At 42.8% G+C, this 23,130-nt stretch overlaps 1 protein-coding gene across 1 annotated transcript in view; it reads left to right on the forward strand.

Moving 5' to 3' along the window:
• Positions 1 to 15,535: 15,535 nt before the first annotated feature.
• Positions 15,536 to 23,130, forward strand: part of LOC126998460 (neuropeptide CCHamide-1 receptor-like) — a 135,293-nt gene continuing 127,698 nt past the window's right edge. Inside the window, exon 1 of the mRNA XM_050860178.1 lies at positions 15,536 to 15,592. The gene's annotated coding sequence lies outside the window, so the exon portion shown is untranslated. The remainder of the gene's footprint in view (positions 15,593 to 23,130) is intronic.

Genomic DNA, 23,130 nt, shown 5'->3' on the forward strand with positions numbered 1-23,130 from the left:
GTATATTTGACAAGGCTTTCGTAAGGGATAGTTTTATAATCCTGGTTGTAGTTTGACCCTTCTTTTGTACCGTGAACCTAAAAAACACTCATTAGAACCCGAATGATCTCCTTTTCGACCGCTGGAAATAGTTTGAGCGAGAGGCAGAAATGTATTTGACAAGGCTTTCGTAAGGGTGGTGGGCATTTCCAGGGGTAGTTTTATAACCTCGGTGGTAGTTTGACGCTTCTTTTGTACCATGATCCTAAAAAAACACTCATTAGAACCCGACTGATTTCCTTTTCGGCCTCTGGAAGTAGTTAACGTGAGAGGCGGAAGTGTATTTGACAAGGCTTCCATAAGGGGCAGTTTTATAATCCTGGTTATTGTTTGACTCTTCTTTGGCGTCATGAACATGAAAGAACACTCATTAGAACCCAACTGACCTCCTTTTCGGCCTCTGGAAATATATGATGTAAGAGGCGGAAGCGTCTGGCAATATCGACCTTCAAGACACAGGATACAGACTGGCCTGCGACACCTTCCCCTTAGATTTACTGACACTGTTGGAAAAGGGAGGGACAGGAAGGACAATACCGAGAGGAGAGAGAAAAATGAGGGAGAGGAGGAGGGGAAGCTGCAAGAATAGACACGAATTGGAGAGTGGAGGGGAAGAGGAGATGGAATGGAGCTCATTGTTCAAGGGGTAACCTGGTAGCTGCAGGGATCATGTTTCTTAACCCGTCCGCTGCGATTGGCACTGATTTGTCCTTCCCTGCTAGCCTGGTAACATATAGTCCCAGGTCTTTCTCTGCCTCTGTGTTGGATAGTGGAGTGTTTCCCATGCGGTATTGGTATGCTGAATATCCCCTCCCAAGATGCAGGACTTTACATTTTCTTCATTGAATTATAGCAGTCATTTTTTTGTTCCATTCCTGTAGTTTGGTGATATCTTCTGGTAGGAAATCCGTAGTCAAGGGGTTAATGGTCCCTCTAAGCGAGAAAAATGAGAAAAAATCATCACTCACGCAAACCATTTCATAATATATATCAACGCATTTGTGATCAGTTTATGCATCATCTATTTTTGGGGGGTTTATATCATGGCAGAAATGTGGCCCGTCGCTGGTACACGGCAAAGCCACAAATTTGGCCCGTCGCTGCTACCGGGTTAAGGGGGCAAAGGGAGAAGCAGAGACTGGTAAGAGAGACCGAGGGGAGGAGTCGTACTGAGGAGGGAAACAGAATGAATCACGGACGAAGAGACATGGTACTTTTTTTTTTACAGCAGAGGAGACAGTGCAAGGGCGTAAAAAAAAAAACAATAATGAAAAAAAAAAAAGCCCGCTACTTACTGCTCCTAAAATTCCGTCTTTTTAGCAAGTGAACGAGAAGTGAATTTGCTTTATCCTTTTCCCATGATCAACAAGCTACCGCAATCTATCCGCCCACGTGTAACTTAATCCCTTGTCATACAGGAGAGGAGGAGCATATGTAGGGTTGAATAGTCTACACACGAAAACAAGAACCTCATCCCAATAATTTACCGCTTTAAACTTACTGCCCACGACCACGAAGGGACGAGAGAGGGGGAAGGAGCGAGGGAAGGTGGAGGTAAAACAGGAAGATAGGGGAGAGAAGGGAAAGGGTAGCTACGTGAGGGAAGAGGGAAAAGGGAGAAAAAGGGGGCGGGAAATGGAGTTAGTGTAAGTTAGAGGGGGAAATATTTGATGAAGATACGCGCCCACGGAAATAGGTAGGGAAGGAAGGGAAAAGGAAGGGGAGGGAAGGGATGAAGGAAGACACGTGCTTGGAAAGAGGGAATGAAGGGAAGAGAAAGGGAAGATGTACTATATACGATAAGATTAAAGAAAAAAAGAAGGAGGAGAAGGAGGAGAAAGTGGAAGAGGTGGAGAAAGAAGACGAAAAATGAAAAATCAAAAGACCAGGTAATATATTGTGTTTGTGCGTGCGCGTGTGAGGCATAAACAAACAAATAAAAAGGAAGAAAGCGAGGGAGGCAGGTAATATGCAATAAAGCAAGGTAAAAGACATGGGGAAGGTGAAGGAAGGGAGGGAGAGAGGGACGGAGGACGGGAGGGAAAGGAGGAGTGAGAAATCATGAGGAAAGTGTGGGAAAGACTGCCAGAGGGAAGAAAGGAGAAGAGGCTTGTTGGTACACAGATATATAGAGACGCCTGTATAGAAGTAGAGAGGACAGCAGCTCCCGGGAAGTCTTGGAGAGTAGGTAAACAGTACCGTGAATCCATTACTAAGGGCTGTAAAACTCGCCCGGGCATCAAAGTTAAAGAGAAAATAAGATCCCGATGGAGACGCCTGTACAGAAGTAGAGAGGACAGCAGCTCCCGGGAAGTCTTGGAGAGTAAACAGTACCGCGAATCCATTACTGAGGACCGTGAAACTTGAACGGGCATCAAAGTTAAAGAGAAAATAAGATCTCGATGGAGACGCCAGTATAGTAGCAGAGAGGACAGCAGCTCCCGGGAAGTCTTGGAGAGTAAACAGTGCCGCGAATCCATTAGCGAGGACCGTGAAATTCGACCGGGCATCAAAGTTAGAAAGAAAATAAGACGATATAAATAGACATGACTAAGGCCTATGAACAGTACCACAAGTCAATGATTGAAGGCTGAAGACTGAATTGACCGTTACCGACCATATATAGGCTCCTATCGTGAAGAGCCTACCAGCGTGTTTTTTTTGTGTGTGTTTGATTTTTTTTGTGATTTCATTTGTTTTGTGCCCTTGAGCTGCTTCCTTTGCTGTAAAAAAAAATCTAGGCCAACAACAGCAAATACAATAGCAACAACAACAACAACAACAACATACAAGTGCTTTAATCTGTACTGCAGGTCATAGAAGAAGAGTTTGATAAATGTGTGCAATCATTAAAGCGAGCAGTCCCGTTACAAGACAGTACCTATATATATTTTCTGCTGCCTGGTCTTCCCTGTTTATGTGTTTCCTTACGGATCGTCCTCCAACGTGAATTACAGGTGATCGTTATCGACAGGCGGGCCTCACCTTGACCTGCCCATTACGTCTTTATTGCAAATTGCTGCTGTCATCTCTCTCTCTCTCTCTCTCTCTCTCTCTCTCTCTCTCTCTCTCTCTCGTAATTACTTCATGGTTTATATTTTTGTTTTTCTCTTCAAATTTTCTTGCTTTGTTAATTTAAGAGAGAGAGAGAGAGAGAGAGAGAGAGAGAGAGAGAGAGAGAGAGAGAGAGAGAGAGAGAGAGAGAGAGAGAGAGAGAGAGAGAGAGAGAGAGAGAGAGAGAGAACATTGGGTGAGTCAGGGCGTGTCATGTGATCTCACGTGAGCCGATAAAAAGTGTGTGTGTGTGTGTGTGTGTGTGTGTGTGTGTGTGTCAGGGATGTCTTGACTCTGAAAATTCATATGTGCTTCCTTACTAATATGACTTTCTACACAACAGAGAGAGGTCATTACCATAAGTTGCTGGCTATCATGTGCTTGAAGATACTGTAAACTTAACCTAACCTTACAAAACCACAAACAGTTACCCTACGTCTTTACTCCGAAAAATCATATATGGTTCCTTACTCATGAGACTTTCAATATAGCAAAGTGAGGTCCTTCTTTGTTGATTTATGCTACAAGTTGTTGGCTGTCATGGGTTTGAAGATGCCCTAAAGTTACCATAAACCTAATTAAACAACAAGAAATTACCACACCTCTTTACTCAGAAAACTCATCTATGCATCCTTACTAATGAGACTTTCTATATAATAAAGTGAAGGCTTTCTTTGTTAATTTATGCTTTTGGTTTCTGGATATCATGTGCTTGAAAATTCCCTAAACTTAACCTAACCTAATCTAACCAAACCAAACCCCGAACAGTTACAGATAGGTCTTGATTAAAAAAAAAACATTTATTCTTCCTTGCTAAATGAGACTTTCTATTTAACATAATGAATTCTTACATTTTTAATTTATGTCATAGTTTGCCCAATATCATGTGTTTGAAAATAACCTAAACTTAACCTAACCTAAGTGTGTGTATGTGTTTCAACTCTCCAGTAGCTCAGTGCGATGACAGGGTTTACGGTCTGGCAGGCGGAGGTTCGAGCCCCGCTTATGCCTGGGATTTTTCCTCTGTCGAAGGAGCGTTTATTGTTCCCCCCTTGAGGAAGAGGTATAGGGGGTGTGGTGTGTGACTAAAGGTCCATGCTGGTGATGAAGAGTCTGACACACACACACACACACACACACACACACACACACACACACACACACACCTGACGGGATAATTAGGCAAAGGTACGGCTCGTGGGAAATCAGTTAATCCCCTTAAAATTCCGATCCGTGTCAAAAATATACGAAAAATAAATACATGACGGAGAAAAATTATTAACTCTACTGCACTTCTATTCAATTTTCTTCCCTTCCCCCTTGATCCTCTTATCCTCTATCTCTCCTTCCACCCCCAAGCCCCTCCCTCCCTCATTACCCCCCACACATATCTCTCGCCGCTTCCTGTCTTTTCCATCCCACAGCCTTCCTCTAACCATAGTCCTCTCGCAGCCCCCTTCAGTCCCCTATGCCGTCACCCTCAGTTTCCACCCCACAGCCTTACTCAATTCTCAACCCTCTCACAGTCCCCTTCAGCCCCCCTTTTCAGCCCTTTCCTCCTTTCAGCCATATCCTACCGCTGTCTCTCGCCCTTCAGCCCCCAGCCAGCCCACACTCAGCTTTCCCCTCAGCCCCCTTCTCGACCCCATTCTGCTCCTCCCCCTCCAGCTCCCAGTCAGACACCCTAGTTTTCCTTAGCCTCCCCTCTACCCCCTTCAGCTTCCCCCCCCTCCAGCTCCCAGTCAGACACCCTGGGTTCCTTTAGACTCCCCCCAACCCCCCTCCAGCTCCCAGTCAGACACCCCAATTTTCTTTAGACTCATCACATCGTCTTTATTACTTTTAAGCCTCAAACTCTCGTATCTACACAAATAACGATAGAAAATTGAAGTTAGCGTTAAAACTCCTATTTATTGATGTTTGTTTGTTTGTTTTTGCGTTCGTTATTGGTCAGAAACTACGAAAATGCAACACGATACGACAATTTGGCAACGCTGTTCCAAGTCTCCAACTCCCCACCACGAGTCAGTCACCCCAGCTTCCCTCAATCCCCCTCCCCCCTTCAGACTCCTCCCCCCGGCCCCTATTTTCTGCCTAGGCCTCATTCCAGACGATCAAAGTGATGCCATTCAGCCAATCCGGCGTGACACCTCGATCTCGGCGCCGACATCTCGATGCATCACTAATGTCTTGGAGGGGAGTGTGTGTGTGTGTGTGTGTGTGTGTGTGTGTGTGTCTCTCTCTCTCTCTCTAAGAGGAGGAGGAGGAACGAAAACCGGGAGATAAACAGAAGGAGAAGAAGGTGGAGAAAATGGAGGAGAACAAAGCGTAGGAGGAGGAATAGGAGAGAGCGTAGGAGTAGTAATAAAAGGAGCTCATTCTTCTGAGCGGCTCGCTACTCCAGGAAGTCAAAACAACGGACAGGCAGCGAGTGTGGAGCCTCAGAATTCAACACCAGCCAGGGGGGAGATCATAAAAACGTTTGGAGAGATGCTCGAACTGGTGCCGTGGTGATGGTGGTAGTAGTGGTGGTGGTGGTGGTAGTGGTGGAGGTGGTGGTAGTGAGTGGTATCTGCTTCGTACCCACATTTCTATACACGTTGCTATACACTTTTCTATCCATTATTCTATTCACTTTTCTACTCACATTTCTACGGATTTCTATTTCTGGACGTCTACGAATAGTTGAGAATGCCTACGTGTGTGTGTGTGTGTGTGTGTGTGTGTGTGTTAGCATAAGGACACAATCGGTAAATTTATGCCTGTAGCAATATATAGTTCTAAACATTAACATTTACACCGTTACGTATTGCCTTGAAAAAAATATTAGATGTTTTGAAGTTATTGATATATGATTACGTTTGTCTTGCTAGTCTGTGAAATAAAAGATTGTAGATAATATAATAATAATAATAGTATGAGATGGCTGGAGGAGACGCAACAAGAAGAGAAAGAATATAATCGTGGGATGAGGCGATGACGTAAAAGGGAAAGGAGGAAAAGGAAGAAGAAAAAAATGGGGAAGAGAAACGTTATTTTTGATCTCTCGTTACTCCAATTCACTTCTGGAGGGCCAAAAAAAAAAAAAAAAAAAATCCTCACAAACAAAAATGCCGTGTTTTCTTTCTTTCACGCTTTTGTTCTTCCTTCGTTCTCGGATTCCCAATTTTCTGCTGTGTACTTCCTGCAATCTGACCTTTCAAACGCCTCGGGGCTTCAACTATACTCGCTTGCGCTAAGTTCGAAGCTTTGAAAACAAGTATACAGGGGCATGGAAGGGTGCAGGGGAAGGGAGTGAGAGAGAGAGAGAGGGGCTGCAGGGTGATAAATGGGCTGTTCTACTCACAGATGTGTTGCTGAGGAGGGAGGTGAACGGAGGAGATTCGATGGTGAGGTGGGGGGTGGGGGGTGGATGGGGGGGCTCTGTGCTACCTGCGTGGGTGAGATTGGGTAAGGTATATCCGCCACCCGACCTACAGTTTGGTATCTTATTTTAGACAGACAAAAATAGACGCACAGACGGGCAGACGAAGAAATAGGGAGAGAATTAAAGAGAAAAAAAGAAAGAAAAAAGAAAAAAATAGGTGAATACAGACCAAACAAGGTGAACTATACCCCACTACCCCCCCCCCCTCTCTCTCTCTCTCTCTCTCTCTCTCTCTCTCTCTCTCTCTCTCTCTCTCTCTCTCTAAGTGTGGATAAAAAAATGCCTGGTAAATTTTGAGGAGAGGAGAGAAGAGAGAGAAGGAGGAGGAGGAGGAGGAGGAAGAAGAAAAGGAGGAGGAAGAGTAGGAGGAAGAGTAGGAGTAGGAGGAGGAGAAAAAGGAGGACGAGAAAAATGACAAAGAAAGAAGCATGCGTGGCAGAAGCGGGTAAGAGAAAACGTGATGGCTTTAACGAGGCTTCGCCCTGCCTTAGTGGGCGAGTCTATTCAGCTGATCTTTACTGCGGAAGAGAGAGGAAAAGAAGGAAGAGAAGGAGGAAGAAGAAGAGGAAGAGGAGGAGGAGCAGCAGGAGGAGGAAAACGATACGACATGTCAGAAGAATACATTGGAAAAATCCCTCTTTCCTGAACCGGAGGACAATTGAGTGGTACATTTAGGCAGGTCGGTAGAAGTGCCTTCAGGCAAGGGAGGAGAGGAAGGGCGAGGGGAAGGCGGAGAGGCAGGAAGGAAGAGACTGGGGAGGAGTACGGGAGAAAGCCCAGGCGAGGGGGAGATAGATGCCTGGCCGTTACCTGAAACTTCAAGACATTTTTGGGCTGGAGACAGCCGGTCGTATTCCCCCCTGGACACTTCCCCTTCCGGACATTTTCCCGCTGATAAATTCCCCTGAACACATTCCCCTCTGGACATATCACCCTCAGGATATTTTCTCCTCTCTCATTTATCTATACAATGAGAGCTAAAGCTATTAGTGTGTCAACGAATTTTTACCTTTTTTTATAGTTTGTCATGGATGGTGAGACGCATCCCAGATTCTCGCCTTTGCTGCACCTGTCCCTAATAGGCCATTACAGTCTGCAAGTCTGTTCACCACGTCTTGAAAAGCATATATATATATATATATATATATATATATATATATATATATATATATATATATATATATATATATATATATATATATATATATATATATATATATATATATATATATATATATATATATATATATATATATATATATATGACCGTCATCACCTCTGTTTTTGTTTGCTGCCTCTCGTGCCATTCTTAGCTCTCGTCGTTGTCGTTGCCGTAAAACATTCATGAATGTTTTGCAGACTAACACAAATCCCTTCTAATTCTCGCACCAGAAAATAGGACGCAATAAAAATGCCTTCACTTCCGTGCTCCTTAATTTCTGCTTTTTCCAGTTATATAGATATTTCTTAATTTATTATCGGTCCTACCACTCTTTACTTCACCTGTGCTTATATTTATCCTCTTTTTACCTCGCCTGCAATACCAACGCCTCTTCCTCATCCTCTTCGTCATCCTCCTCATCCTCTTGACCTACATATCGGGAAGCCTTTCACTGCACCGGCAAACACACAAAGAATGATGAAAACATCATAATCCATCTCGCCTTTCACTCATACTATTTTTTATATATTTATGTAGAGTTAATTGATAAGATCCTATTGCAGTCTTTTATTTTAAGTTAATTTTCTTCAGTATTTTTTTCGTGTTTATAATGATTATAAATTTTGCATTATTATTTTCATTTTTATTGTTATAATTATAGTTACTACTACTACTACTACCACTACTACTACTACTACAACTACTACTACTACTACTACTACTATTACTACTACTACTACTACTTCGACTATGTTTTTATTAATTTCGTCAAAAGCTGTTCTTTCTAACATGTTTTTTTATTTTATTTTACTCTTCTGTTATTTCTTATCCCTTTTCTTAACCTCACCCTCTTATCTACCTTTTGCATTTATTTTCCTTCTCTCTCTCTCTCTCTCTCTCTCTCTCTCTCTCTCTCTCTCTCTCTCTCTCTCTCTCTCTCTTTTCCTTTATTTTATCTACCTAGTGCTTTATTTTTTCGTCATCTTGCTGAGGATTAATATATATATATATATATATATATATATATATATATATATATATATATATATATATATATATATATATATATTTTTTTTTTTTTAGTAAACCTCATTATACATTTATAAGTAAGGAGTTTTCTTTTCTCTTTCCTTCAGTTTGAAAAAAAAAAGTATTAGAATGCGTGTTTCTCTTTGCTTGCTTAAACAATACAAATTTGCAACAACTATAATCTAATGTAAATTTTTCAATGACATATGTTCCTTGTAAGGGCAATTTCTAGTTACATTTTCATATATCTATTCCATCCCAAGCATACCATTTTCATTTGTGTTTTCTTCATTCCACACGTGCAAGCATTTCTTCCTTTAATATTCCTCACTCACTTACATTTTCCGAGAATCAATGAGCTAAGGGCAGCTGTGAGAGCGGGTGCCTCCGAAAAGTCTGAAACTTCACTAATTTCCCAAATCTGTTAAAATTTTTCACCATTTGGCAACCCTGCACAGCTGGGATTATGGTTCTTTTTATATCAGTATTTCTGTGTTCATGTTTATGTTTAGTTTGGTCATTGAATGTACGTACTATAATATTCTTTCGGAATGTTATTTTATATGTAGGTGAGGTTGGGTTGGGTTAGATTAGTTTATATATAACGATTAGAATCAGACAGTGTGTCCGGGCTACTCCCGTCTCCGTCACCCTCCCGCGCTCCTCCCCATTTCTTCACGTTCTCTCAGCGAGTGATGGAAGTACCTCATTAAATTCCTACGTTTAACCATCTTCATGAATGATTTTTTTTTCTGATAGGCTTTGATGGGTTGAATGTAGTCTGGTTGCCGCTTCTCGTAAACCGTCGTTCCTACTGGGGTTTGGGTGGTGGTGAAAAAATAGTAATTTGCGAGGGGAATGATCATGATTCCCGTCAAATCAATTCAACACGTGTCAGAAACCAGCTGTCTCGTCCGTGAAACCTCTGAGTGACCTCTAACGAACACTTAACGAAATTGTTACTGAATAGCCTAGCATGACATATTTGTCTCGGCTCGAGTAGACAGAGAGAGAGAGAGAGAGAGAGAGAGAGAGAGAGAGAGAGAGAGAGAGAGAGAGAGAGAGAGAGAGAGCGCAGAAGTGAATTTCAAGCGAACGCACGGAAAATAAATGGAATGGAGTTAAAGGGTAATGCTGATTTTTTTTTTTTGTGTGTGTGTGTGTGTGATTGTAGTGGAATTACTATCTGTTAATGACCGAGGCTCAAATGTTACGTTAGCGTAGGAAATATTTGTCTAATGTCATTATGCGTTCGTATTTATCGCGTAGACACGTTAATGAATGATCTGCCTTCTCTGCAGCACTCTGTAACGTATGGTTTATATACTTTTCAGTTATCATTGTAAAATTTAATCATGTTCAACACTTGCTTTAGTTTAAATGTGACAATTTTGACAATTTATATTTGAGAAACAATGTACAAAAAGAAAGAAAGAAACGCCACTCACCCGACATAGATAAGAATGATTTGATGGCATATTTGTTGTGTGCAAGCTCGGCGATGGAGGCACAGGAGGGAGGAGGATGGAAGCGTGAGGGAGGGCGGAGGATGGAAGCGTGAGGGAGGGTGGAGGATGGAAGCGTGAGGGAGGGTGGAGGATGGAAGCGTGAGGGAGGGCGGAGGATGGAAGCGTGAGGGAGGGTGGAGGATGGAAGCGTGAGGGAGGGTGGAGGATGGAAGCGTGAGGGAGGGTGGAGGATGGAAGCGTGAGGGAGGGTGGAGGATGGAAGCGTGAGGGAGGGGGGAGGATGGAAGCGTGAGGGAGGGTGGAGGATGGAAGCGTGAGGGAGGTGGAGGATGGAAGCGTGAGGGTGGGTGGAGGATGGAAGCGTGAGGGAGGGTGGAGGATGGAAGCGTGAGGGAGGGTGGAGGATGGAAGCGTGAGGGAGGGTGGAGGATGGAAGCGTGAGGGAGGGTGGAGGATGGAAGCGTGAGGGAGGGTGGAGGATGGAAGCGTGAGGGAGGGCGGAGGATGGAAGCGTGAGGGAGGGCGGAGGATGGAAGCGTGAGGGAGGGCGGAGGATGGAAGCGTGAGGGAGGGAGGAGGATGGAAGCGTGAGGGAGGGCGGAGGATGAAAGCGTGAGGGAGGGCGGAGGATGAAAGCGTGAGGGAGGGCGGAGGATGAAAGCGTGAGGGAGGGCGGAGGATGGAAGCGTGAGGGAGGGCGGAGGATGGAAGCGTGAGGGAGGGCGGAGGATGGAAGCGTGAGGGAGGGAGGAGGATGGAAGCGTGAGGGAGGGCGGAGGATGGACGCGTAAGGGAGGGCGGAGGTAATCTTTAATCACTTGAAAAAAAAGATAAATATTTATCTGCGTCTCACTCCTGGCCTCATCAGGATCGCGTTAATACTCCTCAGACAAAATCGCATTTGATTAATTATTTTTTTCAATTGTTTGAAGTCTATTGGTGGAAGTAAAAATACCATTCCGATATGCGTGTAAGGATGAAGAACGTGACGCAGGCCGATTGCGTTTTCAGAATCACGCATTTACCAAAATTGTATTGTATATTTTCATCTTCACACAGTGGTAAAACAAATTTGTTTTAAATGGGGAGACTTTTTTGTGTGTGGGAGGGGGGGTAATGAACTTTTTTCACCCCCGGAAAAAAAAAAAACTTGAATAGCGAGGTGAGACCAGCGTTGCCAAATTATCGTACACAAAACATCGCGGTTATCAGTTCCAGGGCCCGAAACTTTCCTACCCACACAGATAACGAAATTCCAGTTAAAGGTATCGTTAAAATCATCACTCATTGGTGTCTGTTTGCGAAAGCTGTACGTCAGAAACCGGGAAATACGATGTGCTGATTGGCTGAGTACGATAATTTGGTAACGCTGGGTGAGACCTTAAGAAAGCAGAGAATTTAGCATTGCCGTTGTCAACTTCCTCGTCCACGCGTTAGACAGGTAGACAAATGTGTTCCCTTTACTCATTACATTATTACATTACGTGAGGCAATTCTGCTTTAGGGGGTAAAATGAAAGTGCAAGTTTTTTTGTGATATTCTGACACGTTTGTTCTTAACTGCATGCATTGTGAACTATCGTCAGCAGCAGGCTAAAATAAAAAGTCAAATCAGAGAGTTAATGATTTCTCGTGCATTGTCTTATGTTTATTTGAAGTGATGTAATATAAGATGTGTAGCGTAGTAGTAGTAGTAGTAGTAGTAGTAGTAATAGTAGTAGTAGTAGTAGTAGTAGTAGTAATAGTAGCAGTAGTAGTAGTAGTAATAGTAGTAGTAGTAGTAGTTCTTGGTGGCGTTGTTATTGTTATTGTTGTTGTTGCTGTTGTTGTGGGCGGTGGTGGCGGCAGTGTTGGTGATAATAATGGTAGTGATGCAGCAGGAGGATGGAGAGCGAGGGGAGAATAATGATGGGCATAGATAATGTAATGTTGATGCGAGTGAAAAATAAGGGTAGAGGAAACGGTGGTGGTGGAGGAGGTGGTGGTGGTGGAGGTGGTGGTGGTGATGGTGGAGGTGGTGGAGGAGGCGGGTAAACAGGAAAGAACAATGATGAATCACGTGTAAGCGGTAACTGATGATGTGGGTGAGGAGCGTGTGTGTGTGTGTGTGTGTGTGTGTGTGTGTGTGTGTGTGCGTGGGTGTGTGTGTGTGTGGAGGTGAATGCTGGACCTTGAGGGCGGAGAGGGAAATGGAGGTCGTAAAATGAAGGGAGATTGCGTCCCTGCTTTCTTTTATAACGTGTAGTTGTGAGGTTTAACTGAATACCTCCCTGTAATATGCCGCGCTAGGCTGACACAAACTGCAGACACTCATAGTTATCTTAGGTCACTCCCCTTCTTCCCTCTTACTCCAAAAAATACGCAGGACATATTGAACTACTCGCTTCATTCTTTCCTTGATACCTTCTCCTATTCCCTCCCTCTTCTTTATCAGTAGGAAACAAAATAATCTACAAGAATTCTCTCTCTCTCTCTCTCTCTCTCTCTCTCTCTCTCTCTCTCTCTCTCTCTCTCTCTCTCTCTCTCTCTCTCTCTCTCTCTCTCTCTCTCTCTCTCTCTCTCTCTCTCTCTCTCTCTCTCTCTCTCTCTCTCTCTCTCTCTCTCACTACCCTTGCATATAAGATTCAATCATATCATATTATATCAATCGAGGAGGCGGTGGCTGAGTGGATAGCGTGACGGCGTCGCGTCCAGGACGACGCGCGTTCGCGCCCCGCCCGGTGCCACAAGCTGGGATTTTTCAGTCACCGCCGAGTGCCTAAGACTACCCACATGCTGTCCAGAAGCCCGCCTGTCAACTCGGACTCTAGATTCTAGGGTCAAAGATGAGCTCCGGGGAGTAGCTTGAGCCAATGCAAGATGGCGCCACTATAAATACTTGCCTACGCCACAACGGGCTGGGCCATACCATCAGGCCCCTCCAAGCAAGCCTACCGGCGCCATTGGCGAAAACTTAAAAAAAAAAAAATCACGGTTATTGGGAGAGGCGAGTTCAAGACGATCTTTATAAAGCCACAACACACACACACACACGCACACACACACACACACACACACACACACACACACACACACACACACACACACACACACACACAAACACACACACAGATATGAGTGACACAACAATTAAGGGGAAGACGTGAGTCACTGAGGCAATTGCAGGGACGATACGCGAGGTAATGAATTTCCGCTCTTCTTCCGCTTCTTACTTATCCTCCTCCTCCTCCTCCTCCTCCTCCTCCTTCTTCTCCTCCTCCTCCACGACCAGGACGACAACAACCACCGTTAAGTGATGCAGGACGGATATTGGCAAAACTTTTCTCATCTGGGGCTGCGGACAACCGGAGTAAGATAAGCGACGAAGTAGTGCATGGATGTGAAACCAATTAGGCGACGTTAAATCCCGCGCTAATAACGGCATCGTCGCACGGAAGGAGGACCGAAATTGATGATAATTCCAATAATCACTTGACGCTCGCGGCTCATATTCCACTTCTTGCTCTAAGTATTGGCTCTACTACATAACTTTGAGCCCTCTTTCGGCCACCTCTTTGGATTCTTTTTAGGAGCAGCGAGTAGCGAGCTTTTTTTATTATTATTGTTTCCTTTTTTTGTGCCCTTGAGCGGTCTCCTTTGTTGTAAAAAAAAACGTATTTCCATCACCCTTTTTTTATATCTGTGGTAACGTACACACGGATCATAATGTAATATCTACTCTGGTGTCATTGCTTGCGAAAGATCTGCTCTGATTTTTTTTTTATCTACTCTCATGAGATCTACGCTGATTATTTTTTTTTTTATCTACTCTGGCGTCATTGCTTGCGAAAGATCTACGCTATTTTTTTTAACTCAATGGCAATAACAACAAAAAAAAAACATAAAAAAAAAGAAGCCAGCTATGTCACCGCTCCCCCAAACATAAAGCGGAGTATTAATGTCTAAAATTCTAAATAGGTTGGAGAAGTCTTGATGTTCCTCTCTTGAAGGCGTTTATGTCGCAGGTAAAGGAAGGCCGGATCAGTAGCCTCGTCTGACGGTTAGGATGTGTCCAGAAAACGTTCCATTTTGTCAGGGAAAAACTTCCATATATCTATTTCCTTTCAGTGGTGCCGATGTCATATTTTTTCTCTTACTATCCCTGTAGTGTCCATAGATATGAAGCCTCATTCCTAAGAAAGTATGTATGGATATACTGAGCACACTAATAATATAAATATTTAGGGTATGGTTAGAATAACTTTGGAGCATCATTAAACACATGAGGGAATGACGAAAGTTTTAGCAAAAATCAACAAAGAAAGCTCCTTGTGCTAGATGAAGAGTCCCATTACTGAGGAAGCATGTGTGAATTTACTGTGTACACACCTACCCACCTGCACACTCCCCCTCACACACCTGCACACTCCCCCTCACACACCTGCACACTCCCCCTCACACACCTGACACTGCCCACTACCCTCCCCCTCTTACCCTTACACATATGCACAATTGAACACATTCCTTGCCTCCCTCCCACCCACCTAAGCTATGGAGAAAGGGAAACACGAGGATAGCTAACTAGGTACCAGACACACCGAGGGAAGGGAAGGAACGAAAGAGGAGGAGGAGCAAAGTCGTAAAAAGAGTAACAGAAAGACACTTAGCGAATGGACTGTGTAGCCTCGGCCAAAGTTGTTTTTTATTAGTCGTAAGCCGTAATGTTGTTCCGTAGCGGTGTGTGTGTGTGTGTGTGTGTGTGTGTGTGTGTGTGTGTGTGTGTGTGTGAGGGACGAAGAAGGTGAACGTACAGGAACAGGCAGGAGAAGAACTAGGATCAGGCTTCGTAAGTGGGATAAGGAAGATAAGAAGGATGCTGAGGGGATGAGGAGGGAGGCTGGGATGAGAAAGCGATGTATAGGATGCTGGAGGGAGACAAGAAGAATGAGACGGAGTAGGAGGAATGAGGAAGAGAGGCGAAGGATTCTAAAGAGAGAAGAGGAAGAAGGGTAAGATAGGACAAACATAGGAGGAGGCATAAGGAAGCGCAGGATATAAAAAAAAGGAGGAAGAGGAAGCGATGAAGGATGCTGAAGGATGAAGATGAGGCTGGAGGATAAGTTAGGACACGTATAGGAGAGGCAAAAGGATACACTGTAGGAATCAAGAGGAGGAGGAAGGGGAGTGAGGAAGAAGATGAGTGAAGAGATGAAGGATGCTGAAGGATAAAGTAGGACACGTTTAGGAAAGGCAAAAGGAAGCACACGGAAGGAATCAGGAGGGGGAGGGGGAGGGGCGGGGCACGAGGCAGAAGGATCATCACCACCAGCACCACCAGCAACAGCCAGTCACCTCACCTCACCTCACTCGTGTTTTCAGTCTGTTCTTGGCGGCGGTCGAGGTAGGACGTGTGGCCGGCTCCCTCCGCGCCTCAGTGAGTGGAGCCGCCTTTGGTTTTCGTTTTCTTCGCTTTTCTCTTCATTTTCTTTACCTCTTCTCATCTCTTCCTTTGATCTCGCTCCCTCCGTGGACTTTTTTGTGTGGTTTACCCTTTCTTTTTGCGGTTTTTTTATTCCTTCTTGGGGCGTTGGCGAGCGCGTGAGGTTCCCTGGTGTGGGTTTAATTTATGTTGCATTGTGGTCACGCGGTTTATGTTTTCTCCCTCGCGTCTCGTGCTTATTATTATTCAGAGCATGTTTTCAATAATGCCACTGAGCCGCCTCCTCGAGTTGTCTTTCATTAACTCTCTCCTGCCATCCTTTTCTTCTCTACCCTCTTTTCTTTCTTTTTCCTGTTGTCCAATTTTTTTCTTTTTCCTGTCATCATTTTCTTTACTCTTTTTTTCTTTTTCCTGTAATTTTCTTTTTTGTCCTCTTTTCTTCTTTTTCCTGTCATCATTTTCTTCTCTATCCTCTTCTATTTTCTTTTTCCTGTCATCCTTTCCTATCCTTTTTCATCCTCTCTCGTTCTTTCTTTTCTAACCTTTTATTTTCTTTTTCTTGTCCTTTTCTATACTCTTATTTTCTTTTTTTCTGCCATCCTTTCCTTCTCTATCCTCTTCTATTCCTTTTTCTTGCCCCGCCCAGTTGTGTGTCCTCGTGTCTGCCGTCTGTGTAGAAAGAACATGTAGTAAAGGTAAAGCTCGGGGCATCAAGGTACAGCTGCGCGTGGCTTCGGTGCTCATCTCCGTCGCCAACGTGTTTTATTTTACCCCTTTTCATCCCGCTGTCCGTTCTGTCGTCGTTGCAAGTGTGGATCATGTATGGGATTGTTTGTATTGATGGTTTAGTGGTCTTGCGGGGGTGGCATGACCGAAGCACCGCCGCCGCCACCACCGTCACCGTCACGTATACATAACTAGTCTTTCTAAAATACACGGTGCTATTACCATGGATCACCACCACCTCCACCATCACCATCACCATCACCACCAGAAACAACGATGGCAACTACAAACAACAACAACAATAGCAACAACAACAACAAATACTACTAATTCTACTACTACTTTTGCTACACCACCAGCAACAAATTACTATTACTACTACTACTACTACTACTACTACTACTGCTACCACTACTACCACTACTACTACTACTGGTTGAGCTATTACTCCAACAACAACAACAGCAAATACTACTACTACCACCACCACCACCACTACTACTACTACTACTACTACTACTGCAACTACTTCTGCCTCTACAACTATAAGTACTAAACTACCATAGCCTTTTCCTTCTCTCGTTGTCGGGGTCGTTCTTCTCCTCCCCCTCGTTCTCATCACCTGTTGCCTCATCAAAAGGACCATCGTGGAGTCATTCGCCGCTCATAAACGTGTGTGTGTGTGTGTGTGTGTGTGTGTGTATGTGTGTGTGTGTGTGTGTGTGTGTGTATGTGCGTGTGTGTGTGTGTGTGTCAGTAATAACAGTTGGTAAGGCACAGTTTCCCATCGTTAAGACCATATTTACCGCCTTATTTTCACGGCTGTGTCACCGGAGTATGGCCAGCGTGAAGCCTTTGTGTGTGTGTGTGTGTGTGTGTGTGTGTGTGTTTTCCCTATATCGTCACGTTCGCTTTTTTGTCATGTTGTGTTTCGTTCCTCTTTTGTTTTTTTTCTATCAAATTTACTTCCAGTCTCGTCATGATCTTTAGGGTTTCTATTTTTTTTAATCTATTGTTTTTTTTGTTTTTTTGTTTTTTCTCTTTCGTTAGTTATGTTTTATTTCAATGCTCGAGTTTCTGGTTTGATTTCCCGTGTTTTTTTTTCTTCTTTTTTTTGTATGGCTATTTTTTTTAGTTTTCTTCGTTTTTTGTTCCCTTTTTCATTTTTTTCGTATATTTGGTTTCTTTTTGTACTACTGTTTATCCTTTTTGTAGCTTTTTTTGTTTAGTCTTCTGTTTTTTTTTGTTATATTCTTTCTGTTTTTTGTTTCCCTCTTTCGTTTTTTTTTTTTGTATAATTGTTTTTTCTTGTACTGTCTATCCTTTTTATAGCTTTTTTTGTTGTTGTTGTTTTCGTCTTGGTTCTTGTTCGCCTTTTTTTTTTTTGTATTGGTTTCTTTTAGTAATGTTCCCTTTTTATATTTTTGTTTGGTCTTTTGTGTTTGATCTTTTTTTTTAAGTCGCTTTTTTTAGGTGTTCTTTTATATCGGTTTCTAGAATTATACTGTTTGTCATGTTGTGGTTCCTCCCTCTTGAGTTTTGGGACTTATTACCTTTGTGGCTACTCTTTACTTTTATCTTTTATGGGAGCGGCGAGTAGCGGGCTTTTTTTTGTACTCTTTTTGTTGCCCTTGAGCCGTGACCTTTGATGTAAAAAAAAAAAAATTCCAGTCACGTAATGTTCTTTTTCGTTATATTTTGTACTATTTTTTTTTTGTCTCTGTTTCCATTTTTTGCATCTTATTTTGACTCATTCCATTCTTTATAGTCACGTTATGTTCCCTCTTCATTTTAGATATTTTTTCTTATTTTTGTTTTATTTTGTTTCAGTTCTAATGATTTTTTCTGGGCTCGTTACATATCATTGTCTTTTTGCTCTTTTTTCATTTTATTATTTCTTGTATTAATTTTTTTGTTATATTCTTCCGTCGAAACATGTTCCTTTTTTCATTTTATTTTTTCTTGTATTAATTTTTTTGTTATTTTCTGTTTCAGGTCGAATGATTTTTCTGGTTCATTAAATATTCTTCCGTCAAAACATGTTCCTTTTTCATTTTATTTTTTCTTGTATTTATTTTTTTGTTATTTTCTGTTTCAGGTCGAATGATTTTTCTGGTTCATTAAATATTCTTCCATCAAAACATGTTCCCTTTTGCATTTTATTATTTTTTTGTATTATGTTATTTTTGTCATTGTTTCACTTCTAATGTTTTTTTTTCTGGCTCGTTACATATTCTTCGGTTACATTGTTCCTTTTTTTCATTTTATTATTTCTTGTATTATTTTTGTTTTGCTATGTTTCAGTTTTCATGATTTTTCTGGTTCATTACATTTACTTCTGTCACGTTATAATTATTCTCTTTCATGATTTTTTTATTTCATTATATTATTTGGGTCTTCTAACTCTTCTTTGTTTCACTCTTAGTTTTGTAATGTTTTTGGTTTGTGTGTGACAGTCCCTATTTTTCTTTTCGTTTTGGTTACCTGTCACATCGTTTTCCTTTTTCCTTTTATAGCTTCCTGGTTCATCACATTAGTTTTTGGCACGCGTTGTATCCCTCCTAATCATATTCTGCGTTTGGGGAGCTTGTTATGCTAATTTCGGTCACCTCACACACACGCGCCCACACACACACACACACACACACACACACACACACACACACGAAACAATTATGGTGTAGATCAACAAACCTGGGACAGACAAAAGATATAGACTTTTTTTTCTTTCGATTGTAAATGTTGGAAATTTTTTGTCGCTTGGAAGACAGTACTCGTCTACAAACATACATACATACATACATTCATATATAGTCAGCAAGAAGTCAACCTAACACCATCTGTAATCGATATCCATGAATTTATCTAAACTATTCTTGAAGGTGTCGCTTGATGTCTGCTGAGTTAACCTAAAGAATAGATAGCGCCACTATAAACACTTGCCTGCGCCATGACGGGCCCGAGCCGAACGCCAGGTCCTGAAGAAAGCCTACCGGCGCTATAGGCCATAACGTAAAATAATAAGAATAAATGAAAATAAAATAAATAAATAAATACACACGATATACAGCCTACATACATCAATACATACCCACAGATAAAGACAAATACAGACAGACAGATAGACGAACTCATTTGGAGGCCATGCAAAAAAAAAAAAAAAAAAAAAAATCACAAAACAGGACAGGGCAGGTTGATTAAATACCCGCTCAAAATCTAATAATGTTAATTAATCCCACATTTTACCGCGAAAGGGCCTTGTGTAATGCTGAAAGGGATCGCACACCACGAGCCGCTTTATGACCATGGCTTTTCCGCGTTGATCCGCGCTGATCAGTGCGGTATTAACAGAGGAGCGGCGTTTGGTACAGTGCTGGGTGGTGGGAGGCTGGCCGGCTTGTCCCTCGCCTCTGTTTAATTGTTTGTCGCCGTGTTGTCGTGTGTTGAGGGGAAACTGCCGCCGCCGCTGACCGACGAGCCTGTATGGCGTGGAGTGAGAAGTTAGTGTGTGTGTGTGTGTGTTGGGGGGGGGGGGGGTTGTGTGGGAGAGGGTAAAGGGTTGTGTGTGTGTGTACTTTGTTTGCTTGATATGTGTTTTTGTGTGAGCGTGTCTGTACTTTTTTTTTTTTTTTACAGCAAAGGAGACTGCACAATGGCACAAAAAAAAATGTAATTGCTTATGAGGGTTCTTTTTGTGTGTGTGTGTGTGTGTGTTTGTTGCTGGTTTATTTTTTGTATGCTCGTTTGTTTGTTTGTATGTGTGTGTGCGTACGTCCACTTCTTTCCACATGATCTCTTCTATGTGTCACTTCTGAACAATCCTTTCATTCACTATTAGCTCATTTATGCGTTAACTTTTCAGTCACTGTTCTTCTAACACTCCAAACGTCATTATGAACTCCTCCTCTTAGCTTGACAGTTCTCACCCTTTTCTTACCAGTCGACAATCGTATTCTGTTTAGCAATATTCCATAACCCGTACGTTCTGAAGTCATATCCCGCAATACGTGTCTTCAAATCTAATCATATATACAAAGGCGTTATGTTCTGTCTCTAAACATTTACTTTGATCTGTGGACGGTGCCGCTATATCCACAGTTCGACTCGATGGGTTTGTACGTTTTTTTCTTTATTTAGAGTAAAGGAAGCAGCTCAAGGGCAAGAAAAAAAAAAAAGTCCGACATGTACTCTGGTCCTGTAAATAATCTAGAACGAGAGGGCAAAAAGAGAGGGCCAGTTTGGGTGTGTGGATTTCCAAAACTAACACAAACTACTATATACGAAAACTCTGTGGTTGGTATTATAAGCCACTTTCGCTTCTCACTCAACTATTTCTAAAGGTCAAAGAGGAGATCAATTGGGTTCTCGTGAGTGTTTCTTTAGGTTCATGGTACAGAAGAAATGTCAAAGTACCACCAGGGCCATAAAACTACTCCTGGAAATGCCCCAAACTCCTACGAAAGCCTTGTCAAATATGTGAACTTGGGCGACGAAATGTTTAGTAATACGACCATGTATTTCTTGTATTTGGTTTCATTGTGTGGTTTTGACATAGAAAGTAAAAAAATACACACAAAAAACAAAATCTACTTATTATCCGGTACCGAGTAGAGAAAAAACACACAACAACAACAGATTATCATGGTAAGTATGTATAGTTTGGTTTGGTTGCTTAGAATGACCATGCGTCGGACTGTGGAACTGGCCATAGATAGTCTCCTCGGCGTTGCTCTCGTCTCGCTCCCAGTGTCGAGAGGGGCAGAGGCAAACACTTCCTCTCAAGCCATCCGTCGCCTGTTGCCCGGAGACGTGACGCACTCGAGGGCAGAAGTGCATTGCTTGCCTGCCGTGATGAGATGCCTGAGTCTATTGTGATCCAGGGTGCTTAGTTACATGTGTGTGTGTGTGTGTGTGTGTGTGTGTGTGTGTACTAACTTACAACACACACATACATACACACACACACACACACACGTACACTGTTTCCTTTGTCCTTCTTCCCTTTTGTTTCAATGCCACTACTAAATTCTTTGAGCTGTCCCTGAATCAAAATTGTCAGTATCAACATTTGCTGCCTTTCTTTTATGTAAGCTTTCAGGGACGACTTGCTCTGTCCCTCCCTCCCTTTGTTGCCACTGACGTTTAGTAGTTCCAATAACGATAAATTCCTCGAGTTTACCACAAATAGCCGCGTCAGTGAAAGCAAATGTATCGGTGTTCAGGTTATATGTTTCAGGGGGAGGGCTGAGTAAGGGGAGTCCAGTTCTCTTGTCTGTAAATAAATCTTTTTTGAACGTACCTCAAGCGATGCTGTGAAAAAGTGATTTGTTAGTTTGCTGGTTTCTGAATCCCGGTTTTTTAAGCTCCTCTGTGAAAGGTATCTATGTAGCGTAGTCCACAACAGGCTTTCTTTCCACGCACTTCAAAGTATTACGTCCTTTGATGCGCGTTGAAAAGATTAACAACCGTGCAGAGGAGTAACAACGTGCAAAGGGCGGCACGGGTTGTCTTTATCAAGGTTCAAGAGGAAATGTTATGGAAGGTTTGCGGTGTCATTCATATTTTTAAAGGCATCGGGCTTCCATTACGACTGTTTCCCAAGGCTACGGAGAAGATTAACCGGCTTTTCATGGGTGTTTTTTTCCCGTGCATTACAAAACAGTCCATGAAAAGCCTAGATATTTGTACGAGAGGCTTTTCAAAGAGAAGTGCATGGGGCGCCGGTGCGTTTCAAAATACGAGCTTTAGTACGTGATAACACTAAGTACTGATCCTTCTCTACCGCTACAAGTTAAGTTTATTCAAAGGGCGGCTCGGAATGTGTGGATTAGGGTTCAGGAAGAAAAAATGTTAAGTTCTGCCCGGTCTGTAATTCCCTTTAAGTTTCAGTACATGTTAATGCTAAGTACTGATCCTTCTCTACCGCTACAAGTTAAGTTTATTCAAAGGGCGGCTCGGAATGTGTGGATTAGGGTTCACGAAGAAAAAATGTTAAGGTCTGTCCAGGGTGTAATAGCTTTAAATTTAAGTACATGTTAATGCTAAGTACTGATCCTTCTCTATCGTCACAAGTTAGTGTTTATGCAAAGGGAGGCTCGGAATTTGTTGATTAGGGTTCACGAAGAAGAAATGTTAAGTTCTGCCCGGTCTGTAATTCCTTTTAAGTTTCAGTACATGTTAATGCTAAGTACTGATCCTTCTCTATCGCTTCAAGTTAAGTGTTTATGCAAAGGGCGGCTCGGAATGTGTTGATTAGGGTTCACGAAGGAAAAATGTTAAGATCTGCTCGGGGTGTAATTCCCTTTAAGTTTCAGCAACTGTCAATGCTTCAAAGGGATTCGGGATCTGAGGCTAAGTATTGATCCTTCTTCATCGCTTAAGTTAGTGGTTATGAAAAATTTTGCGTCATCGTCGTCATCCTCCTCTTTCACCTCCCCCTTCTGTTGTCATCTAAGGGATCACTAGTCACTCTGATACCGTGTGTGTGTGTGTGTGTGAATGCTTCAAAAGGGTGTAGGAAGAAAGGTTAATTAGGATTCATTGTTCTATTGTTTCGAGCACTGAACCGAAGCACCGGATAGTGAGTAGAGAGAAAGGGTGGAGGAGGAGGAGGAGGAGGAGGTGGAGGGAGTCCCGGGGGTGGGGGGGGGGGGTAATAATATAATAGGGTTAGGCGCTGGGGGAGGGGGAGGGGGATAGCTGAACCACGGCGCTGAACGTACTCCGTGTGGTGAAGTGTGTTCGCTGACTAAATTTATGAAGCACTAATATGTTGTTTGCGAAGTGAATACTCAACGATGCTGCTG

Source organism: Eriocheir sinensis, chromosome 2, assembly GCF_024679095.1.
Source record: "Eriocheir sinensis breed Jianghai 21 chromosome 2, ASM2467909v1, whole genome shotgun sequence".
Lineage (NCBI taxonomy): Eukaryota > Metazoa > Arthropoda > Malacostraca > Decapoda > Varunidae > Eriocheir > Eriocheir sinensis.